Source organism: Haliotis cracherodii, unplaced genomic scaffold, assembly GCF_022045235.1.
Source record: "Haliotis cracherodii isolate W230 unplaced genomic scaffold, xgHalCrac1.p SCAF_6, whole genome shotgun sequence".
Taxonomy (NCBI): domain Eukaryota; kingdom Metazoa; phylum Mollusca; class Gastropoda; order Lepetellida; family Haliotidae; genus Haliotis; species Haliotis cracherodii.
The window spans coordinates 14,524,468-14,544,131 of NW_027266319.1; the positions used below are offsets into that span (position 1 = coordinate 14,524,468).

The 19,664-nt window shown below is 40.1% G+C and overlaps 1 pseudogene; it reads right to left on the reverse strand.

Moving 5' to 3' along the window:
- Positions 1-19,664, reverse strand: part of LOC139446669 (uncharacterized) — a 48,506-nt pseudogene that overhangs the window by 14,665 nt on the left and 14,177 nt on the right.

The following is a 19,664-nucleotide window of genomic DNA, read 5'->3' on the forward strand; positions in this document are numbered from 1 at the left end:
CAAAGTCGGCTCCACGGAACACTCACCAGTGTTGTAGATCTGGTTTTGAAATGCCATGGGAACCTTGCCATTTGAAGCTGTGAAGTCAAAACACGCAGAATAAAAAGTGAAATATATTATCACTAGTGACTGTTTATTGGGATCTTGATCAACTAAATGATCCACATCACAACGAACCCCACGTCAACCATACACATTAGAGACGGCGTGGTTCGTTCCTCATACCATCAACCATTGTGTCCCTGGTAATTACTAAATTATATACTTGACGCCGTTATAGAGCTTAGATATTCCTTACTTTTGAGGCATAAAAAGCACCCCCAGTACCCCGCCCCACAAAGTGGAACACAAAAATAATAAAAGAGCACAACCACTCAAAACAAAAGACCCAACAAAACAACCGACCCCTAAACTTACATACAAGAGTAAATAACAAATACTGAGAAGACGACAAATGATATTGATCTCTCTCTATCAATTTGATTTGGTACCACAACAATTATTAATGTTAATTATTTAAATGTAGTAATAGCATACTGCCAATTGCGTTTTCAACTGCTCTGTATTTTAGGACAGGAACTCGTATACCTTGATGGCACTGGCTTTTCTAAAGTTCCACACTTCCAGACCTACCTCGAGAGAAGGGATCTCCATCGTCGAGCGGGTCGAGGATCGTATCGCTTGCGTGTCTGCTAGATCTGTTCCTCCTTTTCCTATGACAAACAAGATGCAGGTGTACGATGACAACAACGCAACAATATTCAGGTGTTAGGTTAGAATCTGCCGGGAAGGTTGGTGAGATCGTGAGCATCGATCCACGCAATTGGGATCGATGACATGTATCAACCAAGTCAGCGAGTCTGACCACCCGATCCCGTTAGTCGCCTTTTACGACAAGCATAGTCACCTTTTACGGCAAGTATTGGTTGCTGAAGACCTATTCTACCCCGGAATCTTCAAGGGTCTGCCGGGAAGGTGAGTAATGAAATGTTTCGGTAGAAAACTAACCTGATATTCACGACAATGCCAATAATAATCACGCCAATGCCAATAATAATCACGACTATATGATAACCATGACAGAAACAATGACAATGACATTCCCGACTCTGACATACACGACAATGACAATCATGACAAACGTAACTGACAATGGTAAATATAATCACGACAAAGGCAATCACGACAATGACACTGGCATTAACAACAATGACAACAGCAGCATAATAAAATAAATATATGTCTTTAAAATTTAACAAGAAGCGTTAGATATATTTAAGGACGATGCCACCTTATTTTAACAATTGACTATAGTTAATCTTTAAATATAAATTGTCAATGTCAGAGAATAACCAGCCTAGATGTTCTGCCGAAACAGATTCCACTTGGCGTAAAGGGCAAGTAGCTGTGGAAATTATATGAATGGGCCTCTTTAAATCAGTAATGACACCAGGTATTCGCGAAAAGGGTAAGAAACTTAAAGAAACGGTACATTATAGTGATCAGTACCTGTAACAGCAAACAGCGACGACACAGAGTATAAGCGCTATCGCGATCAGCACAGTGAAGACGGCGGCTAGGGTCGTTGACATATTTCCCTCCTGTGGATCTGGGACTGGAATGGAATGCTTTATATAGAACAATTTGATAATGATTAAGGTTTGCATGAATTGTTTTATATTCAAGACGAAAATAGTTCTTATGCTACGCCTTGCTCAACTTCATCGCTTACCTGCCATATTTTGACAAGTGTTTATCACTGGTAACGATGGTTGTTGGATTAGCCGATTAGCCGGTAAAGCCGAACATCCGGGTTTGATTCCACACTTGTGTACTAAGGGTATGACGTTGGAAGACTGGTTCCGATTACCCACATGGTGTCCACAGCCGTATGGTTGCAATAATGTTGAACGACCAGCTCACTAACTAATGATCGGTTGAGGAGTCATTTAATGATGCCTGAAATATAGCTGGCTGGTTGGTTGGATGTTTAACAAGTCAGCGAGCCTGACCACCTGATCCTGTTTGTCGCCTCTTACGACAAGCATATTCGCCTTTTACGGCAAGCATGGGTTGCTGAAGACATATTCTATCCCGGATCTTCACGGGTTACGGTAGAATAGAGGTTATATATAAACGCGACAAAACCCTTTACATGTTCATAATGAATCTCTGCTAAAAGCAGAGTTAATTGTACGGTTCCCACTGTATAATGAGCATGTGTCATGAATCACTATCAAATAGTAATGATACCTGGTGTTCGCGAAAAAGTGAGCGTGTCCTGCCCAACCGGTGGCATCCGTCACAGCATCTCCAGTTCATCCAAGCTATTTACCCCTTAAAGTTCACTCGTAGTGTTTTGGTTAACAATATATGTACTCCCTTCTTTGACTGTCCTTTTGGTGTACGACAAGTGTGCCAGTTGTCACCTTTCCTATTTTCATTTTTTGTAAATGATATAGTACAGTTTTTGAGTGTGGATAAGCAATACTGTGTTAATTTAGACTTGCTGGATCTCTTCATACTCTTATTTGCAGATGACATTATCCTGTTTGATAGCACTGTTCTCGGGTTACAAAAACGTTTAGATAAGTTGGTGGATTATTGCAATAAGTGGCAATTAAGAGTTAATTCTACCAAGAGTAAAATCATTATTTTGCGTAAGGCAGGTAGGCTTAAAAGCTATGAAAAGTTTTTTCTTAATGGCAGCCCTCTTGAAATATTCCCCAGCTATAAATATCTTGGAGTACATTTTTCTAGCTCGGGTTCCTGGTATAAAGCTCAAAAGATTTTATCCCAACAAGCTTGGAAGGTAATATTATTGTTACAATCACATATGTACAATTTTCAAAAACTTCCCCTGAAAATTTTACTTCGTATTTTTGATGTTAAAGTACTGCCCATATTATGATATGGCTCAGAGATATGTGGATTTCATCCCTCTAAAGATATTTTAAATGTTCATGATAAATTCTGCAAGCTTATTTTGAAACTGAGAAGAACTGTTCCTAATATTGTAGAAAGAGCTGAACTTGGGAGATGCTCGTTAAAAGTAAACCAACATCTGAAAACTATTAAGTACTGGCTGCGTTAATTAACTCAGAACGAAAACAGTATATTATATCACACGTATGTGTACCAGTATGATCGGGCAGAAAAGGGTCTAGATTGCTGGGCACTGAAAGTTAAAAATCTGTTATTTTTCTTTAGTTATGATGAAATTTGGAATAGACAATCAGTTTCTTGTATTCATTCATTTAAATCCGCTTTCAGAACAAGATGTATTGATATGATAACCAGTGTCACTTTGAATCTTTTGACAAATTATCTTCATTATATTTGTATAAAACAATTTAACTATCAAATGAATATGAAAATGATTTAAGTGTTGTGAATATTGCTGCATTTAGGATTACTCTCTCACAGTTTCGCCTCGTCGAGCAGTGATCTTATGGTATCACAGGGTAGAAAGTTAGGTATTCCAAAATGTGAAAGACTTTGTCCATTTTGTATCATTCCAAATGTAGAAACAGAATACCATGTTTGTTTAGTTTGTCCGTTTTATGACGATCTTAGAAGAAACTTTCTGCCAAGTTATTATTATACATCTCCATCAGAGCATAAATGTAAACTAAGTTTAATTTACCACCAATAATGCTTTCACAATCAATTATCTTGCCAAGTTTACATTCTTTGCTCTTAAAATGAGAAGCAAGCAGTTGTCCATTATATAAACTATTAATTCTACCACCATATGTATATGGTCTCAGATACCCTTGTACTGATTAGTATTGATATTACTACATGCACTTGTGGCGCAACATGTTTGAATGCATTCGTCACCACTCGCCCCTTTCCGTAACCTGCAAGAATACTCGTCCCCCTATCGATGAATATTATGTGCGAAAATACGACAAACCAATCAGAATGGGCGTATGATTACAAGTTCTTTGTCAAAGAATCCCTCAGAAATAATTTCTGTTTTTACATATGTCTTGCATCTAAAAATGTACCCAAGACACAGTTAAATGTGTTCAATCATACTGTATAATTTCGCATGTCCTGATGTGTTTTAATTGCATCTGAAATATAAATAATACATGGGGAAATATATGTGAACCATTGCACAACGAGTTGACAATTGTTTTAGGTATGCCCGTTTGTGCTAAGACGGAACTCGGTTGCAAAAATGGCCACGAGAGGGGCACGAGTCGCTATTCGGCTTGTCCAGGAATGACACGAGTTGGTCACGAATGGTTTGAATGCTTGAATATATATATTGTAAAATGGGCCTGTGGCCTGATTTACTGAAATAAACCACTACTACTACTCGTAGTGAGTGAGTGAGTGAGTGTTACGCCGCTTTGAACAGTAGTTCACTTATATAACCGCGTGTCAGCTTAACGTTGGAGGGAAGCCAGTTGTTAGCAGTTTACCATTTTGGTGGAAACGACGCATGTTAAGCTGAAAACGGATAATCATATTAGCACAACCTTGGGACGTACCACTGCATGGCGATTTGCCCCAGTAAATAATGATACACAAGATAAGATGAGTGTTGTTTCACGTTTTCCGCTTTTAGAAACATGCCAGTAATATCATGACGGTGGACACCAGAAGTGGGCTTCACTCATCGTACTCATTTGAGGAATCGAACCAAGGCCTTTGGCGTGACGAGCGAACGCCTTAACCACTAGACTACCCTATCGCCCTAACACAAAATAAATCCGCCATGAATATTCACGTAGGGTCGTGGTTGGAGGCAAGTTTAATGTAAACGATTACCTGTGGGTTCCTTACAGAGGAGACCTTTGAAACCCTTCTGACACCGTGACGGACACGCCCCTGACACTTTGTCACAGGCTCCCGCTCCTGCACAACGACCGCACGTGTTGTTACAATCGTCTCCATAGTAACCAATGTCGCACTCTGTAAAAACAACCCAAAAGATAACTGAAAATGGAATTTTTAATAAGACTTTGTTCACAACGGTAGATCATACAAGCCAGAATATTTTTTTTAAACAGCATATTGCAACTTGAAGCCTCGGCTTGTGGCTTTAGCGATTCTACTAACAGGAGCCAAATAAAAGAATTAATATATATGAAAAATATGTATAAATAACCCATCTAATGCATTTTTAATTTGTACAGCTGTTTTGCTCTTCGCGCCAAATAGAATATGTTTCAGCGCATAATCAAGACTGGTTATTCTCTTGCATTGACATTTTATATTTACAAATTATAGGTATATTGTTTCTGTCCGACTTATACAGACAGCAAATCATTTATAAGTTATCGCGATCATCTTAAATTTTAACAGAATACACGTATTCGTTCCCAATAAACAGACCGTCCCAAATGATATGAAATATTTCAGCTAAACAAACTAAACCTTATTTCCATTTCGACCTTCCCTTAGTCTTATAGTGTGGGAAATATTATAATACTATACATGATGCTGATAAACATGTAAGATTACTGTTGTTATCTACTGCGCCTCAAACTGTGCATACAGTGTAGATAGGAGAAAAGGCATCTCCAATACATACTTAAACTGAATATTGTGATAATATTACCTTTATCACATCTTTCCCCGATCCAAGATGGTTGGCATCCCTCTTCACAAACCCCAGTGATATGGTCACACGCGGCGTTGTCCTGACAACGACCACACGTAGAAGCACATCTGTCTCCGTAACTGCCCTCAGAACACCCTGTTGGTGATGGAATAATCTTCAATAATACGATCTACAATTTAAACTGAACTATGGGGCAAATGATGTTTGATGGTAAATCTGAAATGATTTAATTTGTTTGTTTGTTGTTTAACGCCGCACTCAGCAATATTCCAGTTACATGACGGTGGTCTGTAAATATTTGGGTCTGGACCAGACAATCCAGTGATTGACATCATGAGCATCGATCCACGCAATTGGGATCGATGACATTCATCAACCAAGTCAGCGAGCCTGACCATCCGATCCCGTTAGTCGCCTCTTACGACAAGCATAGTCGCCTCTTACGACAAGCATAGTTGCCTTTTCCGGCAAACATCTGAAATGAAGAAGATGCCCGTTACGGCCGTAGACAAGAAGATGTTGAGGAAAACAGATCAATGGATATCTTGCCAGGTATCTTTAATACACCAAACCTGTTAACACCACACACGTTGCTCTTGCATTCAGAAGCACAGTAAGGTATTATACGTGCGCATCAAACGCTTGATAAATATTTCTACCAGTGCATAACATGTATGCTGCATAATAAGGCGTCATGTTATTTGTCTTAAATGGAATAAAATGTGAATTAAACTGTAAAATTGAAAGTGGAGTCAATTAGGAATGGGACGATACACCAACTGTGCGATCCGATACGTATCACGATACCTTGCTCACGATCCGATACGTATCACGATACCTTGCTCACGATCCGATACGTATCACGATACTTGCATGTGCTCTTTTCTGTGGTGCGTGAGCCCTGTTTTTCATAGACAGGATGGCCAAATACCTGGCACACTGATGATTTACAGTTGGCAGTGCCAAGTATGGCGCAATGGATGAAAATATTTACGTTTTCACTACTCATTTTCACTAGTAATTAGTGTTCGGTGTAACATTTATTGAAGAATACATTTAAGGTAAGAATCGACACTTTTTACTTTGTGTGTGATTGTGATCGATACTTGAATCGAGAAGTAACAAATCGCGATCAACCGATGCATCGGTGTATCGTCCTACTACTAGTGTCAATGTCAGCTGACCTTTTCTGTTCATCACCTGCTTGATAAATGTGTTAGTATCTACACCGAAACGTTGCATTCGTTGTAATTAAGAGGTTGTATATCAATAGTACTGTCTCCCTTCTTTTATAAGGTACTAGCCATGTAAAATATAAGAAAGTATACACCCAGTATACAGCCGTTGCTGTTTGAGACGAGGAGGATGAAGAAGATTTCAACTCTAGTACTTGTCATCTATATCACGAAGGTTTGGCAAACAGAAGCCGTGATCAAATATAATATTTTAAACAGATTCTCTGGTGAAACAGAGCAGCAAAAATAATTTAGTCAGTTAAACAAATTAGTACATTACGTTTTAATGAACTGCTTATACCACGCATACACATTTCATTTTTCCTCAACTCTAGTGCAAGACATTTCAGCAACTCTTTATTTATGCTTATTTCATATCCATATGAACGGGCTTACTGATAAAATCAGACCGGCTGTGAGTTAATCTTAGGATATAACGATATAATATTGTGGTGTTCTGTTAATGGTTTGGCGTTTAGCGTTAACGCAACGGGGTCTACAATTATGTTCTTCGGTGTGATGACCATTTTTAGCCGAGTCAACAGTTGACTTGCCTTTGCATGTGTTTATGTACCGGTTGGACAGGATGCGCCCACCTTCTCACGAACACCTGGTATCATCACTATTTGATAGTGATTCATAAAGACATGACTATGATATAGTCGGAATCATAAAATGGTTTGTCGCTTTTAATTGTGTGGAGCTGAGACATTGTCGGTATTTAATCATTTATTATTTACTGTTTTATTGATAAAACACAATAACATTTGAGTTTAAAGAAAAAAAAGAGTCATTTGAACACCTTGAATCAAGCCTGACCAGGTAGCCAATGTTTCGGAGCATAATCTCCCCTCATTTATGCTTACAAGGAAATCCCAGGCCTTTACAAAAGTCTCCACTAATTAAGTAGAAAAGGTTATTATAATCCAGATTCTTCAAGATTACCAAGTTGTTAAATTGATAAAAATCCATACGAAGCACAAGCACCACCACGGGAAGATTCGGACACGTGTTCAATGAAATCAGCACGAAAAACACACACATATAATTATCCCTTTTATGCACCTACTTTGAGTACAGGCTTGTCCTGTAAACCCCGGCATGCAACCACTAGGGCATTCTCCGGACATCCTATTGCAAGGGTCGCCATCCAGACAAGCACCACATTGATCGGCACAATTAGGGCCATGTTCGCCATCATCGCATTCTGAAACAAACAATATACCGTCTCTTTGGTATTCAGGACGATGTCACCAAGCAGTGATATACTTATTTTCCATTCAAGTGTGATTGGACGTGGATTGAGTATGTTTTTACTATAAAAAGCAATGTCACGACGTCTGGGGACACCAGAACATTGTACCTTTGTGAGGTATCGAACCCGGTCTTTCGATGTGATGAATGAACACTTAAACCACATGGCTATCCTACCGTTGACTGTTGACTTAAATATTCAAGTGTGTCCTTTCAGGTGTGTAACAAGTTTACAATTGAGCTTTATTCTCGCTGTCTATTTCAGCAGCTTAAATAGGTTTGAAATAAAATAATTATCCGACTCTGGATAAAAAGGATAATATGATATATCACTTGTTGAAACAGTAAGATTGTGACTGAATTCTTAATGTGCTGTTGTAGAGTAGGTCACTTGTACCCGTTATGTTGATACAAGTATGACTGGTATACACACATTATTATCCAATTAAATTTTGAAAATACTCGATGTTGATTGGTCATTCTAGGGTTTCAAACTATAATAACATAACCTCACATTGAAACCGCGCTGACGTAAACATTTGAAGCCTCACGCTACGGTTCTCATTTGAATTTAGCGTCGTTTAACCTACACGTAGTTCTACATAGAAAACAGTAGATTCATCTTCTAATTCTTACCCTCTGCACACGTATCACCTTTCCATCCCGCCAGGCAAGGGAGACAAGCGCCGGTGACCGAATTACAGATGGTTTTGTCACAACGACCACACACCAACTGACACTCGTCACCAAACGTCCCGGCATCACATGCTGCAAACGAGATGTCATTTATCAATATATGTGTGCTTTAAAACCCTCTGACAACTGCTTGTGCAACGAATGCGAAGTCTGTGTTTTCGGAAACAAACACATACATTTTATACATTCAACTGAGAAAGGGTAAACCATATCGTGACAGACCGACTGTGTTCAGTTGCATTTCAAAGGATATCGAGAATCTAATCAGTTACGTCGAAAACTGTTTTGTTAGATTTCAATGAAAATGGTTCCCCACAATGTGGAACCAGATGAAAGATATGTATAAGAATGTAAAGATGGATGTCGTACTTTCCTTGCACTGGATCCCTGTAAACCCAGGTCCACATCCATTCTCACAATTTCCCGTCACCTTGTTACATGCCGCCCCTTCCTTGCACTGACCACAAGCTTGTAGACACTGCTCACCATAGGTACCGTCACCACATTCTGGGGAAACAGAACAAATAATAATATCTGCACGAGTATAAGGCATTATGTTACCTACTGATTGTGTCAGCATTGGTTTGAGAATACCGTATACGACGTAATATGCGCCCAGAGCACTCTCAAAATTAGAAATAGGGGGCTCTTATTAGAATGCTGGAAAAAACAGAGTAGAAAGATAAATTTCGTGGTTTATGCTGACAGCCTGAAATGTTATATACGACAGATATATTTTTCCAAAATTTAATTGCCCATAATTAAGGGTGCATATAACACACGAGTGCGTATTATACGCGAATAAATAAGTCTTGTATACAATGATAAATCGGAAGGGGTGCTAATTGGGATTGTTCAATAGCAAATATATTAGCAATTATCGCCGTGGGCGCTTATTAGAGCGGGGCGCTAATTACGTCGAATACGGTATACTTGTATTCAAATGTGTGGATAGGTTAAGTCACGAATAAATATTGTGTGGTAATTATTATTTGCAATATTGACCCAACCATTTCTGTTTAAAACTTGTACAAAAACAGGTTTCTCCAAATAACCATATTTGTTAGAATACTTAGAAACTTTGTCATTAAAAGAGCTGATATATTTCTTATTGATTGGAGATTGATCGAAACCTTTAATGTCACAGCTGAGGTCTCCTTTCAAGGGGGTCATAATGATATATCACTATGCTCACGATCATTAGGACCACCCATGTATGAAATAAATGACATGGTTGTAGGATCAGTTCAAATCAGAATGTGGTTCAACAAACACCCTGTACCCAAGACTAAATAATAAAAAGTGCGATGTTATTGACAGGAATAAAACCAAACTTTCCAGCATGCATTGAATCATTATTCTCAAGAAACTAATACATGTAAAATGACGGCCAAAGGAAACCTTATTAATTTAAAAATTAAACTGCAAAATTTTGAAAACAAATTCAAATTAAAACAATGCAAAACACATCATCCAAACACAGCAGTGCTCCATGCAGAAAGGTATACCCGGTCACAGCACGTTCTCCCTTATAGAAAATGCGAAAACTACACTTGCAATAAGGGTGTATGAAGATACGGACGGCATGCCAAACACAAAACCCCACAGAAATGTCACGACTGACACCCGAACAACGCGAGCGGGCCCTGGGTATGATACAGTTTGTGGCCACCCATTCCCATATTGCAAGAGCTTTCGGTTGCTCCATTGTTGCTGTAACTAACCTGATGCAACGGTACAGACAGTCCGGGCAGACAACAGACAAACCAAGATCAGGCAGACCCAGGGTAACTATGCCCAATGAAAACCGGTACTTGAGGAGTTAACATGACTGTCAGAATCGTTTCAGCAACGAATGCCCTAGGGCATATGGTTAGTCGACAGACAGTGCCTCAAGCAATTTGGGCTTACAGACCTTACAGAGGATAGTTATGCACTGACAGCGCAACACCATCGTCAGAGCTTGAGATGGGCCCGGACTGTACGTCACTTGCAGCGACGTGACTGACAGAGGGTTCTGTCTGTTCAGAGCTGATAACAACCTGTTTATCGCAGAAGGGGAGGACGAACGGCGGCATGTTAAGTTCGGGGGTGTGGGGTGGGGTGTGTGTGTGTGTGTGGGGGGGGGGGGGGGGGGGGGGGGTGAGAGAGAGGGGGGTGAGAGGGAGGGGGGGGTGAGAGGGGGTGGGGTCGTGCCGTATGGTGGAAGGGTGTTGTGGTGTGGGGAGGCATTTCTTGACAGGAGAGAACACCACTGGTCATCGGTAACATAAATTTGACAGCTCAGCCTAACATGGGTGACATTCTTCGTCCGATTGTCCTGGCACTTCAACAGCAGCTACCACGTGGTGTCCATTATCAGCATGGCAGCAAAAGACCCCAGACAGTCCGATTCTTCCTTGCAGCCAACAACGTCAACGTGTTGCCATGGCCTGCACGCTCCTAAGACATGTCCCTCATAGAACACCTCTGGGCTGTCATTGATCGTCGTGTTCGATAGCGAAAACATACTCCAGCCAAACGACACGCACTGACCAGGCCCTCCAAGAAGAATGGCGATATATCCCACGCAACGTCATCAGACGACTGATTTTTTCTGTGCGCCGGAGAGATTTTGTGTGTCTTCAAGCAGGCGGTGGTCTTACATGTTATTAATGTGACGTGTCATTGCACATGAACGATTTTTAGATGTGTGTGCCCTTTGTCTATTACGTTGATGTGCCCTTAGTCTATCCCTACCTTGATTCGGGCATCTGTCTTCGGACTCTGTATGACTGTCATTTTAAATGCTAATTTCGTTGAGATTTTGATCACATAAAGTATGTACATAATAATTTTCTTCTTTATTCGAGTTGGGATACGATCTCTTCTCGAATGGTAATAGAGGAGCCTAAATACTGAGGCAGAAAACACATTGTCTGGAATGTCCTCATAACGTGTGTTTATAGGCTGTACAACATTATCAAATAAATGCCAGTTGTGGTGTAATTTGATTGTTTGATAAAATTCTCAAAAGGGATCGGATCCCGGGAGTCTGTCTAACTTTAAGCTGCGTATGAATACTCCTTCTGCTAAATATATTTTAACCCAACAACCCCAAATGAAATAAAAAAGGTGTCATTCTGCTTGGTGTATTGGATACCACATTAATTTAATATAAGGGTTTTATCAATGTTCATCAGAACAACTTCGATTTAGCTGTTATTTTCAATATATGGCTAGCCAGGCGGGTTCAGTTATCACGGAAACATATGACGTCATCCATTGTATCATGACGTAATATTATTCAAACAACGATGGGAGTTCTCTCAGAGAAAGGGAGAGTGTGCTACGGAAAATGCTGATAGCATGTTTAGTTTACAATGTCGATAAAAGTTATGCTAACACGGTCGGTTCCAAATGAAATTTCCAGGCATCGAATACGCAATGACACCCGCAAATTTGAAAACACTTAAGGTTTATTTCTAAACTACCATTTCCGTACAAACACTAACCCTTCATGCAGTTGGTGCCTTGCCAACCGGCTTCGCATGTGTCTGGGCAATCCCCCGTCACGTGGTGACAGACAGCAGCAGACTTACAGGCACCACATGGAGAAACACATGCGTCACCAAATGTTCCGTTTGGGCATTCTGGAATATAAACGAATTTGACATTGACAGAGTTTGAAACGAGTTGGACTCATAATGAATTCACTCATCACCATAAACGTGAACCAGACTGCACAATTGCATACAGTCATGCAACCACACACAAATAGCTAAATGTTAACGATTGAGCAAAGTTGTTTTGCTGTGTGTGTTCTATTTGACCGAAACACATTTGCTAAATACACGGAATGTCGATGCACATTTCATATGTAATCAAATGTTAATAGCTTTCCAACGTTGTCCGTTTTATTCCGTGACAGCAAATTAACCTCTTCACAAACTCTCATTTTTAAACAGTCTTCTGTGCCTCATTTTTTACAGTCTTCTGTGCAGAAAAGGCGTTCAAGTTCGGTACCTTCAAATTTATGAGGACCGCCACCGTGGTCTAGTGGTAGAGCGTCCGCCCGGAGAGGGTCCGGGGTTCGATCCCCGGCTGCGTCACACCAAAAGACTTTAAAAGATGGTACTTGTTGTTACCCTGTCTGGCGCTCGGCATTAAGGGGCTAAAACAAGGACTAGTCGGCTCGGAGTCAGTATACTGTGTCTGGGTGGGGCGTTCATGTTCAACTGCGGCATGGTATCTCAGTGAGCTAGCACTATAATCGGCATCAGTCCGGACTAGTACAAGCAGCCACACAAACACACACACATACATGCACGTCGCAAAAAACCTCAGAGAACATGCACGTCGCTATATAAGTGCTATAATCTTGGACGCGACGTTAAACCCAATTTCACCTCAACTCAAATTTATGAAAGTGATATGAATATTTCTTTCTGAAACAAATATTTTATTCCTAATCTATTGCTATGATGGGCACAGGACCATATTTCCAAACTGCTTTCTAGCATAGTTGTTATGTATATTATGAAGAAAGTATCAGTACGTTGGGTTCCAAAGCTTCCGACTCGGACATGATCATAATGTTGGAGTATTAAAGGCCAGACCATAAACAGAACATATCATGCTGCATGTTTGAGACAATTACGGGATGAAATTAAGACTAGAGGTGTGGGAAGCTGATAAAAGGTGTGCACCTCCTTTAAGGACAATGCGCCAGTGCACAAATCAGTCATTGCCATGGCTACAAGCCGCGAGTGTGGCTTCGAACTACTTCAACATACACCTTATTCTTCTGACCTGGCTCCGCCAGACTTCCATCATGTTCCCAAACATGACGTCTGCTTTATTCGGAACCCATTTCGACTCGAAAAAAGATGTCATAGCATCTGTGGAGAACTTTTTGGACAGCCAAGAAAAGGACTTCCACAAAACTGGGATAAAATCCCTCCAAAATCTTTGGCAAGAAATGTATCAATGTGGCAGGGGATTATGGTGAAAAATATATAATTTTATTGTCTTTCGGTCAAGTCTTCCTATGTGAGGATCAGAAGTTATCAATCACCCCTCGTATATGTTTGGGGATGTATGGGCATAGATGCGAACTTTTTTCTTAACATGTGCCAATCGTCCCCTCATTGATGTTGCGTACTCCCACCCGCACTACCGGAACACTCACTGATATTACAATAGTTTGAAGTCCAGCCAGGGTCACAAGCAGAACACAATCCAGTGTCTTTGTTGCAAGGGGCATTGTCCTTGCATCGACCACAGGATTGACTGCACGCGTCACCATAGTATCCGTTGGGGCACTCTGAAAACAGATACAATTTTGCTTCAAAACAAAGTTTCATATATGTAGTTTAGAGGATTAATGATCCACGTAAACCATTAAAGCAACTTGCACTAAGTCACAAATGCTAATAAACATTACGAAGGGCAACAGTAAAGCAGTAAAGTATTTGTGTTAATATTGCCATGACGTACCTGTGTCACACTTAACACCATACCACCCTGTTGCGCATCCATCTGGGCAAGATCCGTCCACGTGATCGCACGCAACTCCATCTTTGCACGTTCCACATTCAAGGCTGCAACCATATCCATATTTCCCCGGGTCACATTCTGCAAGAGTAGTTATATGACGAATGATGGAAAATCCCAAGGCAGTCGTACATAGCACATGGTACACAGTCGTAAATAACACATTATCAAATTACATTACTACATGACAAGAAAGAGATCTTTTTGCCTTCTGAAGGATTTACTGTGATACATAATATGTTGCCCATTTTCAGCAATAGTCTTAACCATTTTAATAGTGTAATGATTATGACTGTGCAATTACGAGTAATTATCAACTTTTGGACATATACCGGTTCGTCTACAACAGACAAATGAGGTGGTGGAAATTGGAAACAAACATACTGGGAATGCCAGTATGTCCGTGTGCAGTCGACTTTAACACCGTTTTGATCCTTTACCAGAAACAAAGCTTCGGCGATTTCAAAAAGATAAATATTTGATGTTAATTAACAACAACAAAAACATTAACAACTCATAAGATTACTTTGTTTGCATTGTTCCCATTGGAAACCTGGCTTGCAACCGTCGGGACAGCGACCATTTTCTTTATCGCACAGGTCATCATCCTTACAGTAGCCGCATTGCAGGTTACAGTTGCTGCCGTACGTCCTACCTGTACACACTGGGGAAGACGTGAACAGCTTTGTAAATGTTTAATCACATATCGAACTTGCATAGGACCTGAAGACCTATTGAATTGAACGCACTCAGACGAATAATATGCAGCCTTAAACCTTGAATTAAGGCTCATGTCGATGACATTGTTGAAAATTTAGTTAGTATAGTCAATACTTATACATGTTACATTATTCATATGAGGTATTCGGCTGGCTGCACAGTTTAAAGGCGGTATTCATTAAGTAATGTGGCAGTTATCTGATGTGTGAAAGAAAGAGTGTCTGGTATGCGATCACGTCAGGATTTGGCACCGATGTACAACCAAGCCCAGTGTACAATGAATGGATAAGTAGACTCCATTTGACATGACATGACATGGATCATGAAAGATATGTTGCCCCAAAGACACGGTGTGTCATATCCGAGAACCGAGACAATCAACGTAAATATATAATGGAATGTGTTTAACCGCAGCGAAACGCACCTTTGTCACATATGAGTGAGTGTGTGAATGTGTATTGTTTTACTTCGATTTCAGAAATACTTCAGCAATATAACGGCTGGAACACCAGTTTTACACATGGGAAATCGATTTCGGACCTTCGGGGTGACGAGCGATTGCTTTAACCACGAGGCTACCCCACCAACCTCTGATTGGATTCCGCTAGTTAAGCACGATAAGCCATGGATTGCTGCGTACACATGGTACAGCTATACAATTCTGGGGCAAACAACTACACCTGTTGTAACATGACTACTGAATTTTCACTTGTAATCTGAGTAGGTGCTAATAGTTAGAATTAACTTATGAAACATAGCTGAACACCCGACTGGGTATTCTGTGTGCTTGCCTCTTGGATTGTATCGTTGAATCCTATAATAACCTGCTTTCAATGACCAAATAGATGCTGTACCCTTGACTGGTGGCTGGTATCTTAAAGGCGGACAAGTTTCTTGTTCCGTCTGTCCATGTGGGTTTTTTCAATACCATTGCATACTGTTTCCGTATTTCTCATTTTAAAATCATCTCTGAATTTCGGAGTGTTGATTTGGAACAATAGCGTCGTATGCAACGTTAGAATAGAACTAATATCTGTCATAGACATTTCCCCAAATGCTCCCTCTCTGTGTGCACATTTCATACTACAGACTGTATATGTAAACACAGATGCTGTCTGATGCTGTCTGATGCTCTCTGATGCTCTCTGATGCGGGATTATGTCGCCGCTTGCCTTATGTTTCGTACGAACGGAGAAAGAATATTAAATTACACGTCATAAATGATATACACGTACATACAAGAGAGAAAATGTTCATGCTTTTTACCTTGACTGCAGTTTGCGTCTTGCCAACCGGGTCGACAACCTGATGGACATGCTCCAGTTGCAAAGTCACACGAGTCCAGGTTAAGGCACTGACCGCATCTCTTGAAACAGCTAAAGCCATAGGTGCCTTTTGGACAAGCTGAAACAGACAGCGTATGTGACCTTGAAGGATGCTTCATTTCGAAACAGTGAGCGGTATTATTTGTAATACTCCAGCCGCATCGCGACAAAGGCACCGAGAATGGCTACACAATGGTACCAACGTGGGCAATGGAACCCTGGTCTTCATCGTGACGAGCTAAAACCTTCATCACCAAACTACCCCAACGCCCTTCTTGATAAAATGATTATTTCACTCTATATTTGTCTTACCACATTTTCATTTGACTGGTACTTGTATAACAAAAGCTTAGTTTTTCAGGTACAATGTTTAGCTACATAGGAATAACCTAAAGTGTAGAATTTGTAGATGATTAACTTTTTCATATCACAAAACAGTGTAATGTATGAAAACAGTATATATTTGCTCTTAAATCAAAGCGTCAGTTTTCTCTCAAATGTTAATGAGGGTAATAAGTCCTACTTTGCACGCAAAGAGTTCCGTTGTATCCGTTTTGGCATCCGGACGGACAAGAACCATCGACCCGGTCACACGTGGAACCGCGACACCGTCCACAAGAGAACAAACAGCCAGAGCCGTATGTGCCCTCGGCGCAATCTGCATGGGGAATATACAAAAACCATTATTATATTTTTGTTGTATAATATCTTTTTAAATGTTATTTTTGTGACTAACATAAGTGTTCTCAAATGTGGTAACAGGTAATCGTCGTAAAAATGTTATGCAGATTATATATAATAGTAACTTTATACATAAATAATGAATATTAAGTCAAACATAGAAACTAAAAGAATAATGAGAAAATTATGTCAAAAATAGCATAAAATTGATAGAAATGTATTGGATATGATTTGTTTGTGGTAATTTGTATCGGTTTAAACCCAATGATTAGCATTGCCCCAACGCAAATTTGAAAGTCAACAATAAATATGCGTATGTGAATGTTTTAGTAGAACATATATGAATCCTTTGTGTAATATTGCAGTAACACAATTCTTGTTTGTATAACTATAAGAACTGTAAGAACAATTGTTCAGTAAAGGTTTTGTTTTTATTAACATTGTTTATTGTTAAGGGCCGCACTCAGCAATATTCCAACTATATGACGACGGTCTGTAAAAACGAATCTGGACCAGACAATCCAGTGCATGATTGGCACCATTATCATCGATCTACGCAATTGGGATACAATAACATGCATCAACCAAGTCAGCGAGCTTGACCAACCGATCCCGTTAGTTGCCTACTTACGAGAAGGATTGGTTGCTGAAGACCTAGGTGTATTCTAACCCAGATCTTCACGGGTCTCAGCAAAGGTGGCTCTAGGAATGTACGTGGTGATCACGTCAACCTAAAACTGCAATATTTGACCTGGGAATAATGCATTCTCATCGTTTGATCACAGGATTAGATTTATATATTGAAGTTGTACTGTTACCTTCCACACATAGGTCACCAGTTTTCCCAGGGTCACATCCGTTGGGACAACGACCAGTTACTTTATCACACGGTGCGCTGTCACGACACGATCCACAGGAGGAGTCGCAGTTTGCCCCGTACTTCCCATCATCACAGGCTACAAAGAAGGGATTATATATTTATTGAATGACATGCAATGATCTTACTCCTAAAAAAATAAAGCTTGTTTTCTTAAAAAAATTGAAATTTGAAAATCGATATTTTGAAAATGTTCAACAAACCATGAAACGCTTCATTTCACAAGGTTACTATCGAAATGTTTAATGTACGTTTACAATACTGCGGCTCCTTGACGTGACTGATCACGGTTACACGTTATGATGTCTTGTTGCTATTGTTTAATACACTGTATAATTACTTATATACATGCGCCAGTAAATATATATTGATTCCACAATGGTGGTAGACGGACGGACAGAAAGAGAATGTACAGTAGGCCTGCACCATGATCGTTGAATATATTTATTTTATTAAAAAATAATAAGCTAGAAATGCATACAAAAGCAAGTCTAGCCAGCTCAAGTTAGCTCTGTCTGAAATCAGCATAGGGAGTCAAGAAGGATATTGTGTAATATAAGATTTCAGAGACTAAATGTTAGTCTAAATGTACAGTTACTATACCTGATAGACATGACGGCAGTTTGTAGCCCGGTTCACATTCGTTGGGACAAAAACCCGTGATTTTGTCGCAAGGTGTTGAACTTTTACATTGGCCGCACCTGTTGCTGCAGCTGATCCCGAAGGTGAAGGATGGACATTCTGTTGCGCAATTTACAAACGTAATGAGCATGTCCACGTCTTCAGACACATGTGGAAATGGCCTTTACTAGACCATCCACGACTAGAAACACGTTGGTATACTGTTGTCTATTTGCTTATCTTGATAAATGCATACAATACTCGCCGGAGAAACATTTTTACCATTACACAAAGTGCATAACCACATGAAAACAGGATACATCACAAACTGACAATGGATTACTAATTGCCTTACATGAAAACACACAGGCATACACACACAAAGTGAAAAACACACATATACACACACACAGGCACACACACAAAGTGAAAAACACACACACGCATTCACACACAAAGTGAAAAACACACACACACAGGCACACACACAAAGTGAATAAAACACACATACACACACAGGCACACACACAAAGTGAATAAAACACACATACACACACAGGCACACACACAAAGTGCATAACACACACATAAACACACAAAGTGAAAAACACACACATAAACACACACACAGGCACACACACAAAGTGCATGACACACATAAACACACACAAGCACACACACAAAGTGCATAACACACACATAAACACACACAGGCACACACAAAGTGCATAACACACACATAAACACACACAGGCACCCACACAAAGTGCATAACACACACATAAACACAAACAGGCACACACACAAAGTGCATAACACACACATAAACACACAGAGGCACACACACAAAGTGAAAAAAAACACACACATAAACACACACAGGCACACACACAAAGTGCATAACACACACATAAACACACACAGACACACACACAAAGTGCATAACACACAGGCACACACACAAAGTGAAAAACACACATAAACACACATAGGCACACACACAAAGTGCATAACACACACAAAGTGCATAACACACACATAAACACAAACAGGCACACACAAAGTGCATAACACACACATAAACACACACAGGCACACACACAAAGTGAAAAACACACACACAGGCACACACACAAAGT